Source organism: Dysidea avara, chromosome 5 (assembly GCF_963678975.1).
Source record: "Dysidea avara chromosome 5, odDysAvar1.4, whole genome shotgun sequence".
Classification (NCBI taxonomy): domain Eukaryota; kingdom Metazoa; phylum Porifera; class Demospongiae; order Dictyoceratida; family Dysideidae; genus Dysidea; species Dysidea avara.
In genome coordinates, this window is record NC_089276.1 from 12,448,698 (window position 1) to 12,469,294 (window position 20,597).

The 20,597-nt window shown below is 38.9% G+C and overlaps 1 long non-coding RNA gene across 1 annotated transcript; it reads right to left on the reverse strand.

Moving 5' to 3' along the window:
* Positions 1-5,869: 5,869 nt before the first annotated feature.
* LOC136257061 (uncharacterized) lies at positions 5,870-18,631 on the reverse strand. Its single transcript, XR_010701789.1, has 3 exons — positions 18,534-18,631; positions 6,217-6,300; positions 5,870-6,016 (listed from the first exon to the last, which is right to left on the reverse strand). It is a non-coding gene; the product is annotated as an uncharacterized lncRNA (long non-coding RNA).
* Between the last annotated feature and the right edge of the window lie 1,966 nt (positions 18,632-20,597).

Sequence of the window (20,597 nt, forward strand, 5' to 3'; positions counted from 1 at the left end):
AAATCCAAGACCATTTTTCACCATATCCTTTTTGAGGGCTGCACTCTTTTTTTTGTTTTACAGCTTGGCTGTTTTGGATTAGATTTCACTTCTTTTTGTATTTGTATACCTCAAAGTCGGCCTTTGGGGCTTTCTTAACCTATCTTTGTTTCTTTACCACAGGAAGAAGAAAAAGATGAAGCAGATTTTAAATACTTTAACTATTTCTGATTTTATCAGTAACTGTACAAATTATATATATAATACATATAATTTTTATTATTTATTACATGTCAATTATTCCCTATGGATAACTTGGTTGCAGCTGATCTCTTTACAGGGTGATTTGTTTGCAGGTTAATTCTACATGGTGGTTTCTTTGTAGCTGAACTCTCTACAGGGTGATTTGTTTGTAGCTGAACTCTCTACAGGGTGCACGTGATCTGTTCATAGTTGAACTCTCTACAGGGTGATTTGTGCAGCTAAACTCTCTATATGATGGTTTCTTTGTAGCTGAACTATCTACAAGGTAACTTCTTCTAGCTGATCTTTTGACTATCATTGTTTTTCCCAGTTCCACTTTAGTCCTGCTCATATATACAGTACAAAAGAGCTGTAGGGGATAAATTACGATGTAATGGATTCCTGCACTGTTAACACTGTAACTCTGAAATTTCTTAGCTACTCATCCCAAAATTTTCCCTGAGCGTTACTTGGATAACTAGACACACATGCACACACACATGCGCACTACACACACACACACACACACTACACACACACACCACACATACACACACGCACACACACACATCTGCACAAGTGCATACACAATCAGCAAAGTCTCTGGTAACCATGCAAAACACAGTTATTGCTGTCCAGCAAAACCAGCATTGGGGTATCCAGGTACTCAAGTCAGCACAGGAAATCCTCCTGAGGATCCGCAGCCAAGTCTCACACGTAACGACCATGGAACACAAAGATTCAAGACTCCAATGCTGCTAAGCAATGTAAACAAGGACAGTTGGGCATTGGCTTCCCCAGTTGACACCAGACCACCAGGTCCCGCTGGGTAGACTGGTGTTAAATTACTTGCTAAAGGAAACAATGGCAACAACAACTGGGCATTCAACCTGGAACCTTGGCTGCTTTTCTAGCTGACACCAGGTCCCCATTAAACAGCTGGGTGGACTGGAGCAATGTGCACATGAGCACATGAGCACACACACATGTGTGCGTGTGTGTGTGTGTGTGTGTGTGTGTGTGTGTGTGTGTGTGTGTGTGTGTGTGTGTGTGTGTGTGTGTGTGTGTGTGTGTGTGTGTGTGTGTGAGAGAGAGAGAGAGAGAGAGAAAAGCAGTATGAGAGAATTCAGTGATATGGCTATGGCGTAAATGTGTATATAGTGCACTCTATTCACAGTACAAAGCCAAAATTGTGTGAAGACTGACAAGTTTCAAAAATTTGGTTACATATGAATACAATTTCAAGAACGACTCAACAGCCTAACAATACATATTTATTGAATATACTTACCAAGGAGAAAATCATCACCATTCAAGTTGTCTGCCTCTTCACCTTGTGCTTTGTAATAAAGTACTGGGTTGTAGTCTTGTTGTTGTAGTTCCGTTACCCAGTGTAATACGCTGGCGGGATCAAGCTTGTGTTTCTCGACTGCACGTAAATTTAGCTGTCTTCGTATGTTGTAAATTTGTTGAGGGTTGATCAAATGCTCATGCCCGAAGCAGTCACCATCAATATCACCATCCCGAATTTTGTCCAGTATAGTCTGGACTGGCACACCTTGATGTAATTGTGATGCAATATTCAATACAACTGGTTTTGGAATTGGCAAATGTGCCAGATTCATCTCATGATTCCAGTTAATGGAGATGCACATAACTATTATTTCAGTACTAAGAATATCTTCTTTGACTTTCATACGTGCAGTGCATATGTTGTCAATCTTCGATGATCCTTGGGTTTTAATCTGTCGCTTTCCTGCACCACGGCTATTAAAAGAACCTGACCTAAACATAAAAGTAATGAACAAGTCATGGAGCTAGGTAAAGATACAGTATTGTTTATTATGTATATATTCTTAACATAGGAAGATGGGGTGCTAGAGTCCTCATAACTCTATTGGTCAACGTTTGTAACAGTAAAGAAAGCAGTCAACTACTTTAATAAAACAATCAGTTTTCTATATTTTGGTAATTAGCTATTTAATATGCACAATGAAAAGGAATAAAGTATACTACATCATAACATATAACACTCATTGCCAAAGTCAACCCTCGGTGGCAGATTTAATCAAAGTTCTGTAGCTCAGTCCCCCCTCTTTAAATGTAGTGCTGCTAGCTCAGTCACATGTTATTGCTGCGCTGGCAAGTTACCACAGCAAAAAACCATACAATTTAGCACTATGAATGCAGTTACCATTAATTATGCAGTGTTTACTTTGACCTTCCATTTCATGAGTGATGGAAATACTCTAATAAAGCAGTCAAGTGACTATTCTAATAAAGGAATCAAACAAGGGTTTGCTCTACAGTTCAACGCCAGCTTTGGAGGGGGAGTGAGTAGGCTATGCACCCCGATTTTTTCAAAACTAAACTCATCTTAATTAGTGCACATAAGAAACCCAATAACTTGCATGTGAGTCTGCTGCTTTGTTAAGTGAAACTTACCCTCAAACTTGTAAATAGTATAACTTAGAGTGGTCGATCACATGAATACTATTCAATTAACACACAGCATACAAACACGTATAGTTACAAACATACACACAGACAGTAAAGATATATGACTGGATCTGGGAAAACTGGTCTTATCACCCATGTCAGCAGATTCAATTTTTCACCAAGAACACTAAGTTACATGAATAAACTATCTAATTTCACAATCAAAATCAACTAGACTAAAGTGGTCTGCTTTTGCTAGCTGCTTTTCCCAAACCCAGTGGAGATCTGTATGTGCGGTGGGGGCTGTGTTCAGCCTGGGGATGGCTGTATGTGGCTGTACAGCTATGTGGTATTGAATAAAGACCTGTGCTGTGAAATTCATTTCATTTAAGCTAGTTTTGAGGGAGGTGGGATCCAGAAGACTGTTTAAAAATTGAAAAGGAAGACGTAGGGATGAATTAAGCCAAGTTATGGGCCATTTAGGCCTTCCCCTTTGGAGTTGTCTGATACAGTCAACCTCAGTTTTAAAAAACTATCTAAAATGATGGGAAACTTAATTGTTGGCTACTTGCACAGTGGATGCTCTGGAAGGCAAGGGATTGGTGTAAAACATGTGAAAATTTGGTACACTCAACCATTGGTGAGCTACAACACACTAAATACTTAAAACTGACATTTCTCGATACTTTAAAATAGGTGATAAGACCAGTTTTCCCAGACTGGGTCACATATACAAGTTTGTGCAATGTTCATAACTATATATATGTCACATGTACAACTGGCCAACACGTCTGGTATGGATACTATGTAATGTATAAGGAATGCTTACTCAGTGGATCCAGTATATCATGGCATCATTCCCCCTAGCTGGAGCATGACAAACATATTGCATACCAAAAACCCCAGGGGGCCTACCCAACTTAATTTGGCCAGAAATTGTCCTGCAGTTAGTAACATTTCACATTGAAGGGTCATCACTGCAGTTTGACCACCTGTTCCACCACCCCTGAGAGCTAACAACTATTATCTAGTTAGCAATTAATTACCTGTTGCAATAGTACACATTTTTAGTGTTTAAAGTAATCCTTGCTGCTCTCTTAGTAACGAAGTGTGACCTGCTTGAAATTTCCTCCTCTTCTTTCCATTTTTCAAATGCAGCAGTTGGATTAAATTTATGCACAGAGCTGTTTGTTTTGATACTGTGCCCTTTTTGAATATCATTTAACAAGTCTTTAATGTCCTTAACCCTGCAAGAATGTAATTACTTTAATCAAGAGTTCATAACAATTATATATGGGGAGAGTGTCTAACTCTCTGAACGTGGCCTGTAGAAACACCCTGAGTAAAGTTCACCTTTCACTCAAATCAGCATCTTCTCTGCTGGGGATAGAGAGCTGTCAACTGGTGTTAATGAGGGCAAAGCCTTTGATCTGAGAAAAGACTGAGTTGTTGCTTTGCAAGTTAGACACTCTTCCTCATAATATAAATGCCGGGATTCATATGCAAGGCATTAATGCATAATAATTGATTATAATGTTCGTCATGCTTACTTTTCTGAGCATTCGTGACAACAATACGCATGGGAGGATGAAGCTTCTGAGCAGTGTTTGGATTTCACATGTCTACTCAATGAACTAGGATGCTGGAATACTTTGTCACAATATTTGCAGCAGAATGAGGAACCTACAGACTCTATCACACACTCATTTCCGGCACAGTTCAGGCCACTTCGGTTTTCCCCTTCATCACATTGGTTTTCCGACATTGCTACTCCCACCTATAGCATCATATCAAGCCATTATTTCAAAACACACCATGGTAAGAATCTCGCCATCTCAGCACCAAACTAGCTCGCGCTTTAGAGATTTGCGCCAAAATTCAAACTAGTGACTCACGTGTCAATTACACAATAATTTACGGCATGCTAATGTGTTCTCCCTAATGGTTACTAGTGTTTTCTTGTTTTTAATGCTGTGTTTCATGTTAGATAGACTAATAGTATTCTCTAAAGGTGATTTTCGTGGCGTATGATGTCTCTAGGATGATTTTTAAAGGCTCCTTTTTAGGTGGCGCGCGCCACTTTTGATGCAAACCCTACTTGTTTGATAGAGTGACGTTCAATCACTCTAGATAAAAATATTCTTACTCCTAAAAGTACTACTAAACTGTGCATTGTTGTATAGATATACAAAAATATACTAAACATAACTATGTAGCAACAAATAAGATACCGTAAATGACAAAGTTTGGTGTGACTTAAGTTTGGCGAATCAAGACAAATTTGTCAAATTTTATTTGCCAATCGGCTATTTTATATTGTTCACTATTGGCTACATGGTATATTAGCCAAACTTTTATCCACAAACCTACTTTGTGTGCTGATTTACAAGTTGCACCAAACTTTTATCGTTTATGGTAACCACACACCCACTGTATAGGATGGATGTTGCATAATTTTTTTTTGACAAACCTGCACAGTATTCACGGAAGTAATTAAATTGTGTCTAAGTGCTTTCATTAAAACCCACACAGGCAGCCGCCCCAAACAACATTTCATCTCGTAGTGTATGCGGAATCATGTACTCATATTACTGTACAATAATCCATCTTGTCTAACAATATCGAAAAATTATTCCAAGAAGTAAAAATTAACTGCTGACAGCTAGGTACTACCAGTCTACTTATACATTACCTGTACTCCAGTGTTGCGGATAAGATTATGGAAGGTCCTCACAACCAACACTCCACACTATGTCAATACAATTACACTATTACAACAAGTGTAATGATGTATACATAGAATAATTTTATGTAATCACACTTTATGTACTGAACTAAGAACAATGATTATTAACAACAACACTAGACTGCTATGAAGATTATGCTTCATTTTCCTATAGTACAGTGCCTACTGGAGACACTTGTACAAATTATTGTGAGACTTGTTTCTTATGTGCATACGGTACATATTTTATTTGTTTATGCCTGTATGCTGTAGCTAATTAGGAGATGGAAGAATGGGCTGCGATGGATGCTTACACTCCCAAACTTTCAAATCAAATTGATCAATCTGTTTTTAAGTCTGCATTAAATGTATATTTCATGAACTTTCTGGTATATGGACACCAATGGTGTTAAATTGATGTTGCTTAATACTGCTTACACAAAAACCTGACCTGCCAAGGGAAGTTAGTTGCAAATTCTGGGGTTTCTGCTTGTGGTTCATTAAGAACTGTTTTCAGTTTCATATCAAGGTGTTGTTTGATTGTCACAAACTCTTTGCTCTCCTCAAAAATATAGGGAAGATGAGCAGCACCACCAGAAGACTCCACCTTCAACTCAGCCATACCACCATCTGATAAATCCATACAACACAATCATAAGAGCTGGTCAACTGTGATATAACTATATGGGTTGGACAACCAAAAATTGTCATAAACTTAAAGGTATATTTGTTTTAAGATATCTACAATTGCAGTTGATTTTCTAGTGAATTGTGCACTTTATGATGTGGAGGAAGAGAGATAATATTTGAACAAAGATATGGTGCTGTACCTTTAGGACCATCAGCCTCCTCATTCTCTATGATCACATCAAGGAAGAAATCAGCAGGATTATTGTGTTGCTCACACTGGTAACCTGTAGGAATCACAAGAATACACCACACTCAGTGCTAGGTATGTAGTATGTAAGTAGATTTGGAAACAACTCATAAAATACACACTCAACCATAACTGCCTATCATCTGATTATTACTTCATATTACTATAAAAGCAGAAAATTTGTCGGGAAAATATTTGGCAAATTGAACAACATGTCTATTTGACAAATTTAGCAGTTCCTCTTGCTCACAGGAGCCCGTGCTAATCATACATGGACTGCAATCAGGAATTTCACATGGCGTGATGAAAGCCCAAGTATACTTATGGCAGCTTGAGCAATAATAGCTTCTAGCTGCATCCAAGGCCAAGGTACATGTACAAAAGTAGCTACAGTGGGGTCATCAGTAGCAGACTCACTTCAGTTGGTAGGAGAACACCTTGCAGATGCCTGCACAGAAAAAAATTGAAAAGATACAGAGAAATGTCAGGCTGTAACTGTGGGATCATGCTCAGTATATAGTTAGTATATCTTCCAATGTTGGCTAGATTTTCATCAGAATAAGCTGTGTAGGTTCATAGGTCTTCTCTTGGATTTCTCTGTGTTTCTGATCTCTTGAGCTAGCCAGATATTTGGCAAATATTAAATTTGACGATTTCAGCGAAAATCCACCAACTGCCAAATTTAATTCCATTATGGTGGTAGCTATATTCTAACATCATTTTTTTTTAAAAACACCTAAATTATGGGTGTGGGCCTGATGTAAACATATGCCGGGAATAACACATCTAATAATGCAATCTCAATTGTAAGCGGTTGTACAAGTAGAAACAGGTTTCAGTAAATCATAAACACCAGTAAATAGTGGGTTGTTGGGGTACTGCGACAATACTACCCACAGCAGGTAGAGTGAAACAATTTGTGGTCACGTGATCAAATCAGTAAAACACGTGAGTTGTGTTCTTATTATCTGCTGCAGTGATGGGTAGAGTACACTCACAATGCAAGCAGATAATTTTCCTGCCTGTATTCCAGGGATGTTTGTGCTAAGACATTGAAAACTAAAAAAACACAACACCAACCCAATGTCACATTAACTGGCCCAAACTCTAAACCAGCCTGAAACGTGGGTGGTGAGAAAAATCAACAAGTTAGCACTACGACACTACTCTACCATAGCAGCACTATTTATAGCAAGGTCAAACCAGACCTGTCCAATACCAGAGACAAGGGAGGCTATGCCTACCCAAACTACTACTACTTGAACGGAATCAGTAACCACATTAATTCAGTAACCACATTAATTCCATTACCATAATGCAATCACTGTACCCTGAACCTGAGTAAGAGGAGGGCAGCGTGCGAAATAACAGTCCAGAATCTGACAATTTCCAGTCGATTACACTAGTTGTCAGGCCATAATTGAATTTGTCCGGAAATAGAGTCCTTTCAAGGTTTAGCACAGTGCGATATTAGGAGGCCAGACATAGTAACATTGCATGTAATTGAGTTATGTGTTTATGGTTTGTGGTGTGGCCACAAAGCCAAGCCCAAGATTACAGTACACATGTTGTGCCAACCTATTTGACATAGTTTACTTGGCAAATGTACTTATAACTTGTTAGCCATCACTATATAGCTTTTACTTGTGGTATTCATCTGTACCCTTAACTTGTATTTTGAGCTAGAATGAAGTCCATTTTTTACAATTCATGTGAGGCATTATTTCATAACAGCAATAGTAAAGTTTGACTACATAGCTATGAGGTAATTTTTCCTAATGACTCCTTTCCTACAAATGCTCCTGTAACAGCACTGAATTTATGGGAGCTCTTATATGTGACCAGAATCCTAATATGCTGTGTTTGTCTGATCTGTCACTCTTAGTGAGTGGATGAGTAGTAATCAGTTGTGCAGTATATTGGTGACCCCAATGCTTGAAACAAATAATTTGGCAAAACACATAGTCTTATTGCAGAAAAGGAGAAACACAAAAAATGTAAACATCCGGACAAATTGATTTATGTCCACTCAACTTTCATGTTGTCCTGACAGCCGTGTGTCAGCAGATGTCTAAAAAGTTATTTTGCACACTGGGAGGGACTACAGTGAAGGACACACTTCATACAGATAATGACAAGGTTCCTGTCTTCTTTACACTAAAGTACATGTAGCACTGTGCTTAAATACATACAAAAGCCCAAGGCACACGACACCATAGCACAGCACTCAAATAGTCCCAACCTCTCTTTTAAGTTTTAAACCTGTAGTTCAATTATACAGAGTTCCTACATATTCATAATGTGATAAGTAATGAATTACAACTAATAATGATATCCATAGTCACCAGTTCACCTTAACTAGACACTACTTTCACCTTTTCAAACATAGGTCTAAGTCCTTGAAATTAGGTTAGGTAATCCTAAGGCTGCAGCACATGTTGCTGTCAGACCTTCAGTGCTGGTCACTGTATAGTGCTAATAATAAATACTTTAGGTTTAAGGAAGAAAATCCATCCCTCCTGGAGGAGGACTGAGTGTGGCCCCAACTAGACATTGGGTGACCTGCAGTTCGAATCCTGGGGTTGGAGGGATTTTTTCCTTAGTTTGGCCCCTTTTCTGTTACACCTTTTCAGTCACTAAGTGAAGTCATTAGGTCTAAGTCCTTGAAATTAGGTTAGGTAATCCTAAGGCTGCAGCACATGTTGCTGTCAGACCTTCAGTCCTGGTCACTGTAAAGTGCTAATAATAAATACTTTAGGTTTAAGGAAGAAAATCCATCCCTCCTGGAGGAGGACTGAGTGTGGCCCCGACTAGACATTGGGTGACCTGCAGTTCAAATCCTGGGGTTGGAGGGATTTTTTTCCTTAGTTTGGCCCCTTTTCTGTTACACCTTTTCAGTCACTAAGTGAAGTCATTAGGTAATCCTAGGGCTGCAGCACATGTTGCTGTCAGACCTTCAGTACTTGTCACTGTAAAGTGCTAATAATAAATACTTTAGGTTTAAGGAAGAAAATCCATCCCTTCTGGAGGAGGACTGAGTGTGGCCCCGATTAGACATTGGGTGACCTGCAGTTCGAATCCTGGGGTTAAAGGGATTTTTTTCCTTAGTTTGGCCCCTTTTCTGTTACACCTTTTCAGCCACTAAGTGAAGTCATTAGGTCTGTCATTAGGTCTAAGTCCTTGAAATTAGGTTAGGTAATCCTAAGACTGCAGCACATGTTGCTGTCAGACCTTCAGTGCTGGTCACTGTAAAGTGCTAATAATAATACTTTCTGTAACAACTTTAAATAGGCTGTAGGACCAGGTGTCCTACAGACCTTCAGCACTTGTGCTGTAAAGTCTTAATAAATACATAAACAAAATTAATACTGGGTTATAAATATCACACCCTGCATCAGCAACCAACTAAATGAGTTTACACCCTGTAGTGAACAGTTTCAGCAGCCAACTAATTGAGTTTACACCCTGTAGTGAACAGTTTCAGCAGCCAACTAAATGAGTTTACACCCTGTAGTGAACAGTTTCAGCAGCTAACTAAATCATGTGTTCATAGCAGGGACAGCTGTATACTCTATTTTTCATTGGTGTGACCACAGCTGCACATATAATAGTTACAAATGTGTCAATAATCATTCTCTCATAATCGACCTAGTGTGTAACAATTATGTCCCCACTATCCATTACATATCCAATAAGATCATCCCCTCAATATCTGATGAGACAAGTCACTTCCTCTAGTGTGTAGCCAGTTCCATCTAGTCAGTCATCAGCATCACAACTAATCTCTGTCAATTGTAGCAGAATTATAGCTCAGCTAATCCCATCAGTTGTAATAGGACTAATTATTTACCATCAAGTTCAATTGCACGAAGCTCCTTGTGTAATATCTGGCTATGTGATGCCTAGCTAGCTACACGCAACTTCTCTCATCAGCTTTACTTAGACAATAACTAATCAAACAATAGCATACGTACAATAGATATAGATCAGCTACAATAGAACAATGTGAAACCTTTACAACACATTAGGAAGCTATACAGCTACAACCACACATTAAAAACAACCACATAATATAACATACAACTACAACCACATATTACTACATCTCCTCTTCTGGCATAAATAAAACTAAAACATACAAAAATTAACAAACCAGTTCAAATAAGTCTGCTAGAAATAAATCGATCTGGTGGTTTAGACACTCTGCCACTTCTAGTACGAGTGTGTGTTGAATCTTGTTGGTTGTTACTGTTGGTAGGTAAATCATTGTTAGTTGGAATGGTTTCAGCACTGGGTGGTAACTCTGATGTTGAGTTACTTGGAGTTGGAATGATATGTCTGCGATTTTGTCGAAACTGTCCATTGGGGGTTTGAACTGTATAAGACCTTGGACTACGTAGATTCTTCGACTACTGTTCCACTAGACTCACGATCTGGCAACCACACTGTTTCTCCTGGAAGTAGTGGTTCTAAGTTTCTTGCTCTGTGTTGATAATTGTAATTGGCTTTCTGTTTATTTCTCATATCATCCTCCGTACTTTGTAAAATTCTCTTGTTTGGTGACTTTGGTTGGAGAGTTTGTGAGATAGTAGATAAAGTAGTTCTGAGTTTTCGACCCATTAACAATTCAGCTGGACTATATCCATTTTGCAAAGGAGTTGAATGGTATGTTAGTAGTGCCAATAGTGAATCATCATTTTTAGACAGTAAAGTTTTAATAGTTGGCACTGCTCGTTCTGCTTCTCCGTTGGTCTGTGGATAGTTGGGACTACTGGTGACATGATCAAAACCATAATCCTTGGAAAAGTTGGAAAACTCTTGTGAAGAGAATTGTGGACCATTGTCTGACATTAAGTTCTCTGGAATACCATGACAAGCAAAGACAGTTTTAAGCTTGTGAATAACACTTGCAGAACTAGTACTTCTGAGGGAACACACCTCAATGTATCATGAATAGTAATCAACTGCTAAAACATACGTGGTTTTCTTCCACTCAAACAGATCAGTGGCCACCTTTTGCCAGGGATATTCTGGAAATGGAGTTGGTTTCAATGGCTCTGTGTTTTGCTGCTTGTGCTTACAGCAAATCAGGCATTTGGAGATCATGACTTCTATGTCTTTGTTGACCCCAGGCCACCAAACAGATTGAGGAGCTCTCTCACGGCACTTAGATATTCCCTGATGTCCACAATGTAACTTCCCAAAAATTTCTGGCTACAGTGATTGAGGAATAACAATTCAGTCACCTCTGAGTAGTAGGCCATTGCACACAGAAAGTTCAGCTGCTACTGAAAGGTAAGGCTTAGCACAACTTGTAATATGGCTGCGATGTGGCCAATTATCATGACAGTATTTGATCAGTGTTTTACATGTGTCATCTTGGTGTCTAGCCATAATCTCTTTCAGTCTGTGTTCAGAAGCTGGTAACTGTTGCACAGTGAGATTGATATAAGCTTCTAGCTTCTTGTTGAAACTCTTCATCATCAGTAACTCGTGCCCTTGAGAGCGTATCTGCCACTACAAGGTCTTTACCAGGTACATGTGATACAGTGAAGTTGAAATGCATCAGACGAAGACGAAAACGTTGAACACGAACAGGAAGTTCATCTAAGCCTTTGGAGGTGAACAACGGCACAAGGGGTTTATGATCACTCTGTATGTGAAAAGAAAGACCAATTAAGTAATCTCTAAACTTTTCACATGCCCATGTCACTGCCAAAGCTTCCTTTTCAATCTGGGCATGATGCTGTTCTGTTGGAGTCATAGATCTTGAAATGTAAGCAACTGGCCTCCACTCGCCTGATGGTTGCTGTTGAGTCAACACGGCCCCCAGGCCAAACGAGGATGCATCTGCACTTACACAGCACAGGAAAAATCGCGCTTCATAACGTGTACTGCACGGAATACCGGGTGTATATTGGTGGCGGTGTCAACACGTATTTGCTCGGAGTTACTACTAGCACGGATAAAAGAAAGATTCCGTTCATGCATCCGGCCATCATATGGTGCAGTGCACGGATATCCGGGCATGATGTCTGTGTAGGAAATGAATTAGGAATATTCAAAAGAATCGCTCAAATTTCCTCAACATCAACAGTTAAAGATTATCAGAGCTGTTTAATGCCAGCAGACAATGTAAAATTAAGCGAACTGGAACAGCAGGTAAGAAGTGAAGGCGCTCATTCGAAGGTGAGCTGGTCTTAGTGGCCTACGCATTTAACCATAATACGTACGGATAATTGAAGAGACCGCTGATCCCTATGGTCGTGTGTGCTACAGTAGAGAATATAATTGCTCGTATAATTCTTAGCTAGTAATAAGCGCCTGTGCTTATTGATTGCAATTAATGCCTGTGCATGCCTTGTGTCATGCTTATCACGCAGCAGCTGTCGCCGAACAATCTGGTGTTTTAATTTAGGTATAGTCGTCTTTAACCATGTACTTAGATTAGTACTGTTCGTATATTTGTAATCTAATAGTAGGAGTTATATAGTGTGCAATAATTAGGTTTATTTGGTGCATTTTGTAGACTAAAGCCCGATAACATTTAGCTTGTGGGAATGGAGAAGAAACAAGAAAGGTACTTATTGCTGTATACCTGCCTTGTGGTTCTCATGTTTCATTCTGGCCTTGCTTTAGCTGGTCATGTTGTTTGAGACTGTTGTTACAATTGTTGTACTGTTTGTTGTCATTGTTGTGTCATCTCATTCTGGCAATCGTGCTTTAGCTGGCCATATCGTTTGAGACTGTTTGTTGTCATTGTTGTCGTGTCATCTCATTCTGGCGATCGTGCTTTAGCTGGTCATGTCATTTGAGACTGTTTGTTGTTGTCATTGTTGTTGTGTCATCTCTTTCTGGCGATCGTGCTTTAGCTGGTCATGTCGTTTGAGACTGTTTGTTGTTGTCATTGTTGTTGTGTCATCTCATTCTGGCGACCGTGCTTTAGCTGGTCATGTCGTTTGAGACTGTTTTTTTGTTGTCATTGTTGTTGTGTCATCTCATTCTGGCGACCGTGCTTTAGCTGGTCATGTCATTTGAGACTGTTTGTTGTTGTCATTGTTGTTGTGTCATCTCATTCTGGCGACCGTGCTTTAGCTGGTCATGTCATTTGAGACTGTTGTTGTCACTGTTGTTGTGACATCTCATTCTGGTGACCATGCTTTTGTTGTTGTAATTGTTGTGTCATTTCATTATGGCGATCGTGCTTTAGCTGGTCATGTCGTTTGCGACTGTTTGTTGTTGTCATTGTGTTGCGACATCTCATTCTGGCGACCGTGCTTTAGCTGGTCATGTTGTTTGAGACTGTCTGTTGTTGTCATTCTTGTTGTGTCATCTCGTTCTGGCGATTGTGCTTTAGCTGGTCATGTCGTTTGAGACTATTGTTGTTGTGTCATGTCTCATTCTGGTGGTTGTGTTGTAACAGGTCGTGTCGTTTCAGATGTTGTTATGGTATTTTGTCATACTTAATCCTTCGCTCATTGGCACCATAAAGTGTAGTGATTTGTAGAGGCTCTAGTGATTTGTATTTTACTTTATTCATGGTTGTTACAGGATTGTGATTGTTGGATTTGGCCACATTAGACTGTTTTGTCTTGTGTCTACTTGTCATCAGAATGTAAGTGCAAAATGTATATATTGTATTCTAATTTATTTGTGATTGCCACTGGGGTGTGATAACTTGATTGTTGAAATAGGAGACTTTTCACTGAAGTACGTACATCTTCGATCATCTTGGCAGCATGGAGTGATTTTGATTGTTGAAATAGGAGACTTTTCATTGTCGTACGTCTTCTGTCATCTTGGTAGCATGGAGTGAGTATTTTTGTATTCTATTTTAATAGTCATTGTTACAGGAAGTTTATAACTTTTGATGGTTGAAATAAGGGATTTTTCATTGTCATACATCTTCAGTTATCTTGGCAGCATGGAGTGAGTATGAACTGTATTTTTGTACTCTATTTTAATAGTCATTGTTACAGGAGTGTGATAACTTTTGATCGTTGAAATAAGAGACTTTTCACTGTCATACATCTTCAGTCATCTTGGCTGCATGGAGTGAGTATGAACTTTTTGTATTCTAGTTTTATAGTGATTGTTACAGGAAGGTGATGACTTTTGATCGTTGAAATAAGAGACTTTTCACTGTCGTACATCTTCCGTCATCCTGGCAGCATGGAGTGAGTATATGAACTGTATTTTTGTACTCTATTTTAATAGTCATTGTTACAGGAGTGTGATAACTTTTGATGGAGACTTTTCACTGTCGTACATCTTCTGTCATCTTGACAGCATGGAGTGAGTATGAAATGTATTTTTGTATTCTATTTTAATAGTGATTGTTACAGGAAGGTGATAACAGATGATCATTGAAATAAAAGACTTTTCACTGTCATACATATTCAGTCATCTTGGCAGCATGGAGTGAGTATGAACTGTACTTTTGTACTCTATTTTAATAGTCATTCACATTGTTACAGGAATGTGATAACTTTTGATCACTGAAATATGAGACTTCACTGTTGTACATCTTCAGTCATCTTGGCAGCATGGAGTGAGTACGAACTGTTTTTTGGTATTCTATTTTAATAGTGATTGTTACAGGAAGGTGATAACTTTCGATCATTGAAATAAGAGACTTTTCACTGTCGTACGTCTTCAGTCATCTTGACAGCATGGAGTGAGTATGAACTGTATTTTTGTACTGTATTTTAACAGTCATTGTTACAGGAGTGTGATAACTTTTGATCATTGAAATAAGAGACTTTTCACTGTCGTACATCTTCCGTCATCTTGGCAGCATGGAGTGAGTATGAAATGTATTCTTGTATTCTATTTTAACAGTCATTGTTACAGGAGTGTGATAACTTTTGATTGTTGAAATAAGAGACTTTTCACTGTCATACATCTTCTGTTATCCTGGCAGCATGGAGTGAGTATGAACTGTATTTTTGTACTCTATTTTAATAGTCGTTGTTACAGGAGTGTGATAACTTTTGATCGTTGAAATAAGAGACTCTTCACTGTTGTACATCTTCCATCATCTTGGCAGCATGGAGTGAGTATGAAATGTATTTTTGTATTCTATTTTAATAGTGATTGTTACAGGCATGTGGCTACTTAATTGTGGAATTGAAGAGTTATGACTGCCGTACATCTTCCGTCTATGAAGTGAGCATGAACAGTATTAATTTTATGTTCTATTTTAATAATAATTGTTACAGGAATGTGTATTTGTTTATTGAAATTAGAGACTTTAGATGTATATCATGAAGTGAGTGTGAACTGTATTTTTGTGTTCTAATTTGTAATGTTACAGGGGTCGATACAAATTGATAGTTGAAATAGGAGACTTCACTATCGTACATCGTCGGTAATCTTGGCAGCATGGAGTGAGTATGAACTGTATTTTTATGTTCTATTTTAATAGTGATTGTTACAAGGAGTGCGATAACTGTGATTGAAGACTTCAGACTGTCAGTCTTCATAGTTCATGATCATGAAGTTTCATCATTGTGGATTGCTAACTGGATGATTTTTTTTGCATGTGTACTCAATGTTGTGTTTTGTGTCAGTTGTAAACGTTTTAAAGTATAGTTACCGGACTAAATAAGCAGATCTATATGCGTTTACGGAAAGGGGATTGAAGGCGGTAGTCTGCACAGATGCGGCATTTAGGCGGGTGTTGGAGCTGATGGAGCAGTGCTAATACGGTAAATTAGGCGGGTGTACATGCGGATAAGTCCGTGTAGGATGTCTCAGAACGTATGCCAGGCGGAATCAGTCTCGTATACATGGCAGATTCCGCAAAGATACCGGCTTAATCGCCCTTACGGTGCTCGTTTTGCAGTAGAACAGGCACCGCCCGGTAGCACGATTTTTCCTGTGCAGGTTTTCCTGCAAGGATCAAACAAGGTAAGTACACAGTTTGAGCTCACCAGGCTTTGTAGCTGTTTGAATGCCTCTTGTTGTCAAGTCCACTGATTTTTAGTACTCAGTAGATCACGAAGAGGTTTAGTGTTCTCTGCCAAATTTGGTGTGAACTTGCCTAGTTGGTTGAGAACTCTAGAACTCTGCGTAACTCAGAAATGTCTTTAGGCTCTTTCATCTGTTATACGGCTTTGACTTTGCTGGGGACGCCTTGTGTATCAACCAAATGTCCCAGGAATCTTATTTCTTTGCAGGAAAACTCACATTTGGCTGGATAGAGTGTAATGCCTGCAACAGCAACTTTTCGTAAAAGAACAGTCAAGTGTTTGTCATGTTCTTCCTGGGTTTTTCCATAAACTAAAATGCCGTCAATAAGGCAAACAACACCTTCAAGGCCTTGTAAAATATCTGACATACGTCTCTGAAAGTGTTCAGGAGTAGAAGTAATCCCAAGTGGGAGGCGATTGAAACAATATCTGCCATAAGAAGTTATGAAAGTCGTCAACAGTGCTGATTCTTTGGTCAGTTCAATTTGCCAGAAGCCTGAATTTGCATCCAGTTTTGAAAACATTGTAGCTCCCCCCAACTGAGCTAGAGTTTGCTCAACAGATGGTAGTATGTGTTGCTCGCGTCACACACTCTGGTTTAGTTTCAAATTGGTGAGGTCTACACAAATTCTGACTCTCCCATCAGGCTTGGGGACAACTACCATACCAGCACACCAGTCAGTTGGTTCTGAGACCCGAGAGATGACTCCCACCTTCTCCATTCGTTGTAGTTCAGTTTTGACTTTCTCCATGAGAGCTACTCTACAAGGTACTGTGAAAGCAAATGGAGTAGCATCAGGTCTGAGATCAATGTGGTAAGCTCCTTTGTGTTAAGCCTGTGAAAAGATGAGGAAATTTGGAAACAACAACTGTTTTACGTGACAACACGAATTAGTAGCCCTGATGATTCAATTGCAGGTCTTCCTAGAAGTGCTTTCTGTAGCTCTCTGACAACATAGATTTGCTCTTGTGTTTTGGATTGATCCTTCTGTAAAATTGCTAGAAACTTGCCCAATACTTGTAGAGAGCGTTTGCTTGGGCCACAGAGTATTCTGTCTGAGGAGCTCAAAGGTCCATCTTTAGACTCGTTGTGAACATGTTCTGGTATACCCTGTGGTACGACTGTAACATATATATCTGCTCCAGTGTCAATTTTAAATTCTGTCTGACTACTGTTCAGACCAAGTACAACAGTCCATGGTTGGCTTCCTCCATGTACAACGGAAAATTCTGAAGAAACTGTATCAAGGAAGGATAGTTTTCTGGTGCTTGAGGTAACGTCGGAGTTATTGTCTGAAATGTCATCCACAGCCTTAGATCGGCATACTGACTTAAAGTGTCCTTTTTTAGAGCAACGGTGACAGATAGCATCTCTGGCTGGACATTGCTGTCGTGGATGCATTGGTGATTGTCCACAGTGAGAACAATTGTAATTGTTCGGTGGCTTACTATGAAACTTGCTGAGAGGTTTGTGCACTGGTAGTTTGTCGCTATAGCTGCTAAACTGCTTGCAGACTTTGTAGCCCTGCCCCTTCTGCGGGCATCTGCCTTTTTGTAAAACATCAATGGCGTCATCAGAGGACTTAGCCACACCCCTTACTGTGGCTTGCTGCGATTTTACAGCTTCACTCTGGCGAACAGCATTAACTGCTTTCTGTAAATTGAGTTTGGGATCTATTTGTAGCTTCTCTGACAGACTAGTGTCTCTGATTCCCACAACAATATGATCACGAATTAGTTCGTCATGTAGTGTACCAAACCCACAGTGTTCTGCTAGTCCATACAAGAAAGTAAGCTAATAGACTTCTTGGCCTTATTTAAACAGACCTTTTCAAATATTTCTGCAGATTCATTTACATGTCTATACAAATCATTAGTATGTCCTATTTTAGAATATGGTAACTTGGTTTGGGGACCTTACTATAAAACTGACATCCAAAAATTAGAAAAAAATCCAGCAGAAAGCCACTAGAATGATCAAATGTAAAAGAAATCTTGACTACAAGGAACGTTTGAAAGTACTTAACTTGCCTTCATTACATTATAGACATCAATACCAGAAATTTGAGGTCATGGGCCTACTGATTAAAAATTAAATTGACATACAATGTTTGATTGGCAATACATCTCAAATAGCTGTGTACAATGTCCGCTTTGTAGTGAAGGTAATGAAATATGTATAAATAGAGGCTAAATCACCCATTTGGTAGGATTGAAGTCCGTCTACATGTGGCAATACAGACTATGGTTCAGTAGGCCCAAATGTATGGGTTTAACATACAATAGACTCACTCACCCTACGAAGTCGGTTGAATCTGTATGTAACCAATCGTTTTCACCTGATTATTAACGTATAGGCTAAGCTAAACACAGCCATCTACTTGTGGTAGGCATTCCAGTATCCGAGATTTTTAAATAAAAACATTCTCCGTATATTCCCCAATAGAACCCTGGCACAAAATAACAACTCGTGTTTAACTTGGGATTGCTCCGTCGTCCGAGCTCCAATGAGGATGAAAATCGCTGTGGGGTTTGTCCACACGCTGATCATCATGAAAATCTTAGTTTTATCGTGCGCGTTACATATAAGTAAGTTTTGTGTTGTTTTGTAATCTTTTCAAGCCTTGTAATGTATGTAGAATACTTTAAAACTTTAAAAAACGTACTGTCGGGTAGAAGGTAGTCACTGGTGCTTACTTTAAAGTGCGTAGTTACTTCGCTCTGGTTAGCGATTTTCAGCTCCAGAGCAATTTTCTGATGGCTGTGTCGTCATCTCAAAAGTATAAACTACTTCAAAGTCGGCATAACAATGCCATAATTAAAACCGCAACTCCACCTTAGGTATTGTTGCATCATTGTGACACCTCCACTTTAGTTGTTTACCTTTATAAGTTGTTAACTTGATGTTTTTGCTTACTTGACATAGCCTCTTGCCTATAGGCATACACCATTGTATTGAAGAAGTGTGCAGTAGGTGAAACATATTTGCTTACCACAAAGCATGCAAAGATCGCTGAGATCTGATACAATCTGAAGTTACTCTCATTACATGTACAAACTTGCAGCTAGAAGCAACTGCAGTTTCAAGATAGTCCAGATTGCTAGATGGCTTCCTGATTTAATTGTGCCATTTTTCCCTTTAAAATGTATGGGGAGCCCTGGAGAAAAAATGTACCTTTTTTCAGTTTTTAAGCACTGTGCATGCCAAAGTAGCTAATTCCAGCCCAACAAACTATATATTTCTGAGATCGGCAATCAGTACTCTATCTATTGAGCATATAAAAAGCCCATTTTTCCAAAATTTAAAAATTGGGCTGGAATGCCTACTTGTGGTTCCAGGTCGTCCATAAATGTCCAGCGATGCTCCAACAAATTAGAAACTGCTTCAGTCTTTGACGCATTGCCTACGTCATTCGTCATTAATAGGCAAATCCAGCACTGACCTTACTTAGAAAGCTCAATCCAACTAATTATAGGTGTTCTGTTTTCTCCCTCAAGTAAACTACGAAAGTAGTAGCTAGCTGAAACTGGCGCCAAATGAGATAGCCTACTTTTCAGGGTATATTAAAATCACACACATCGAACTAGAAAAATTCTTGTAATAAAATCAGCAGATTATGATGGGTGTTGTTTAAAACTAAGGAGTTTTGAGCATGCACGTACACAGTGCAAACCATGCTCTCATCTAGGGGGGTCTGGGGGCATGCCCCCACAGAAGGTCTGGCCCACAGAAGAGTTTTTGAGAATTTACCCATCTGAGGTTAAATCTGGCGTAAATTTGAACCAAAAATTGTTTGACTAGTTACGCTAGCGATAATAACAAAGCAAGATGACTGAAGTATGATGTAATAGATCAGCTTCCTACAGGACAAGACACTAATGGCGTACATGTTGTGATACAGACTACATTATAGTCAATCAAATCAATTAATTAAAAAATGCAATAACACGCACACATGCATGCACATTATAAACAATCGTCAGTTTAGTTGGTGACTTGTGGCTTCCTGATGAATGGTTTTGTATAGACGAGCTGCAGGCTATAAAGGAACATGTACTTGTAAATTACAACAGAAATTTTTTTTTAAAGAAAGAAAGAAACAAACAAACAGTTTATATCTCACAGAATGTTCCTTAACTGAGAAAGTTAAAGCACACAAACAGTTATTTCGAGTATCCTTTTGATGTGGTTAACACTCAAATTTATGAGGTATGATTAAACTAGGGGTGAAACAAATATTAAATTTTAGGTATTCGAATATTCTTCAAATTAATGAACGAATTAACGAATTATTCTTTAAGAATTTTCTGTATAATTAGGTGCTTGAAAGGAACAAAATCACTTTGATTACTACTAAAA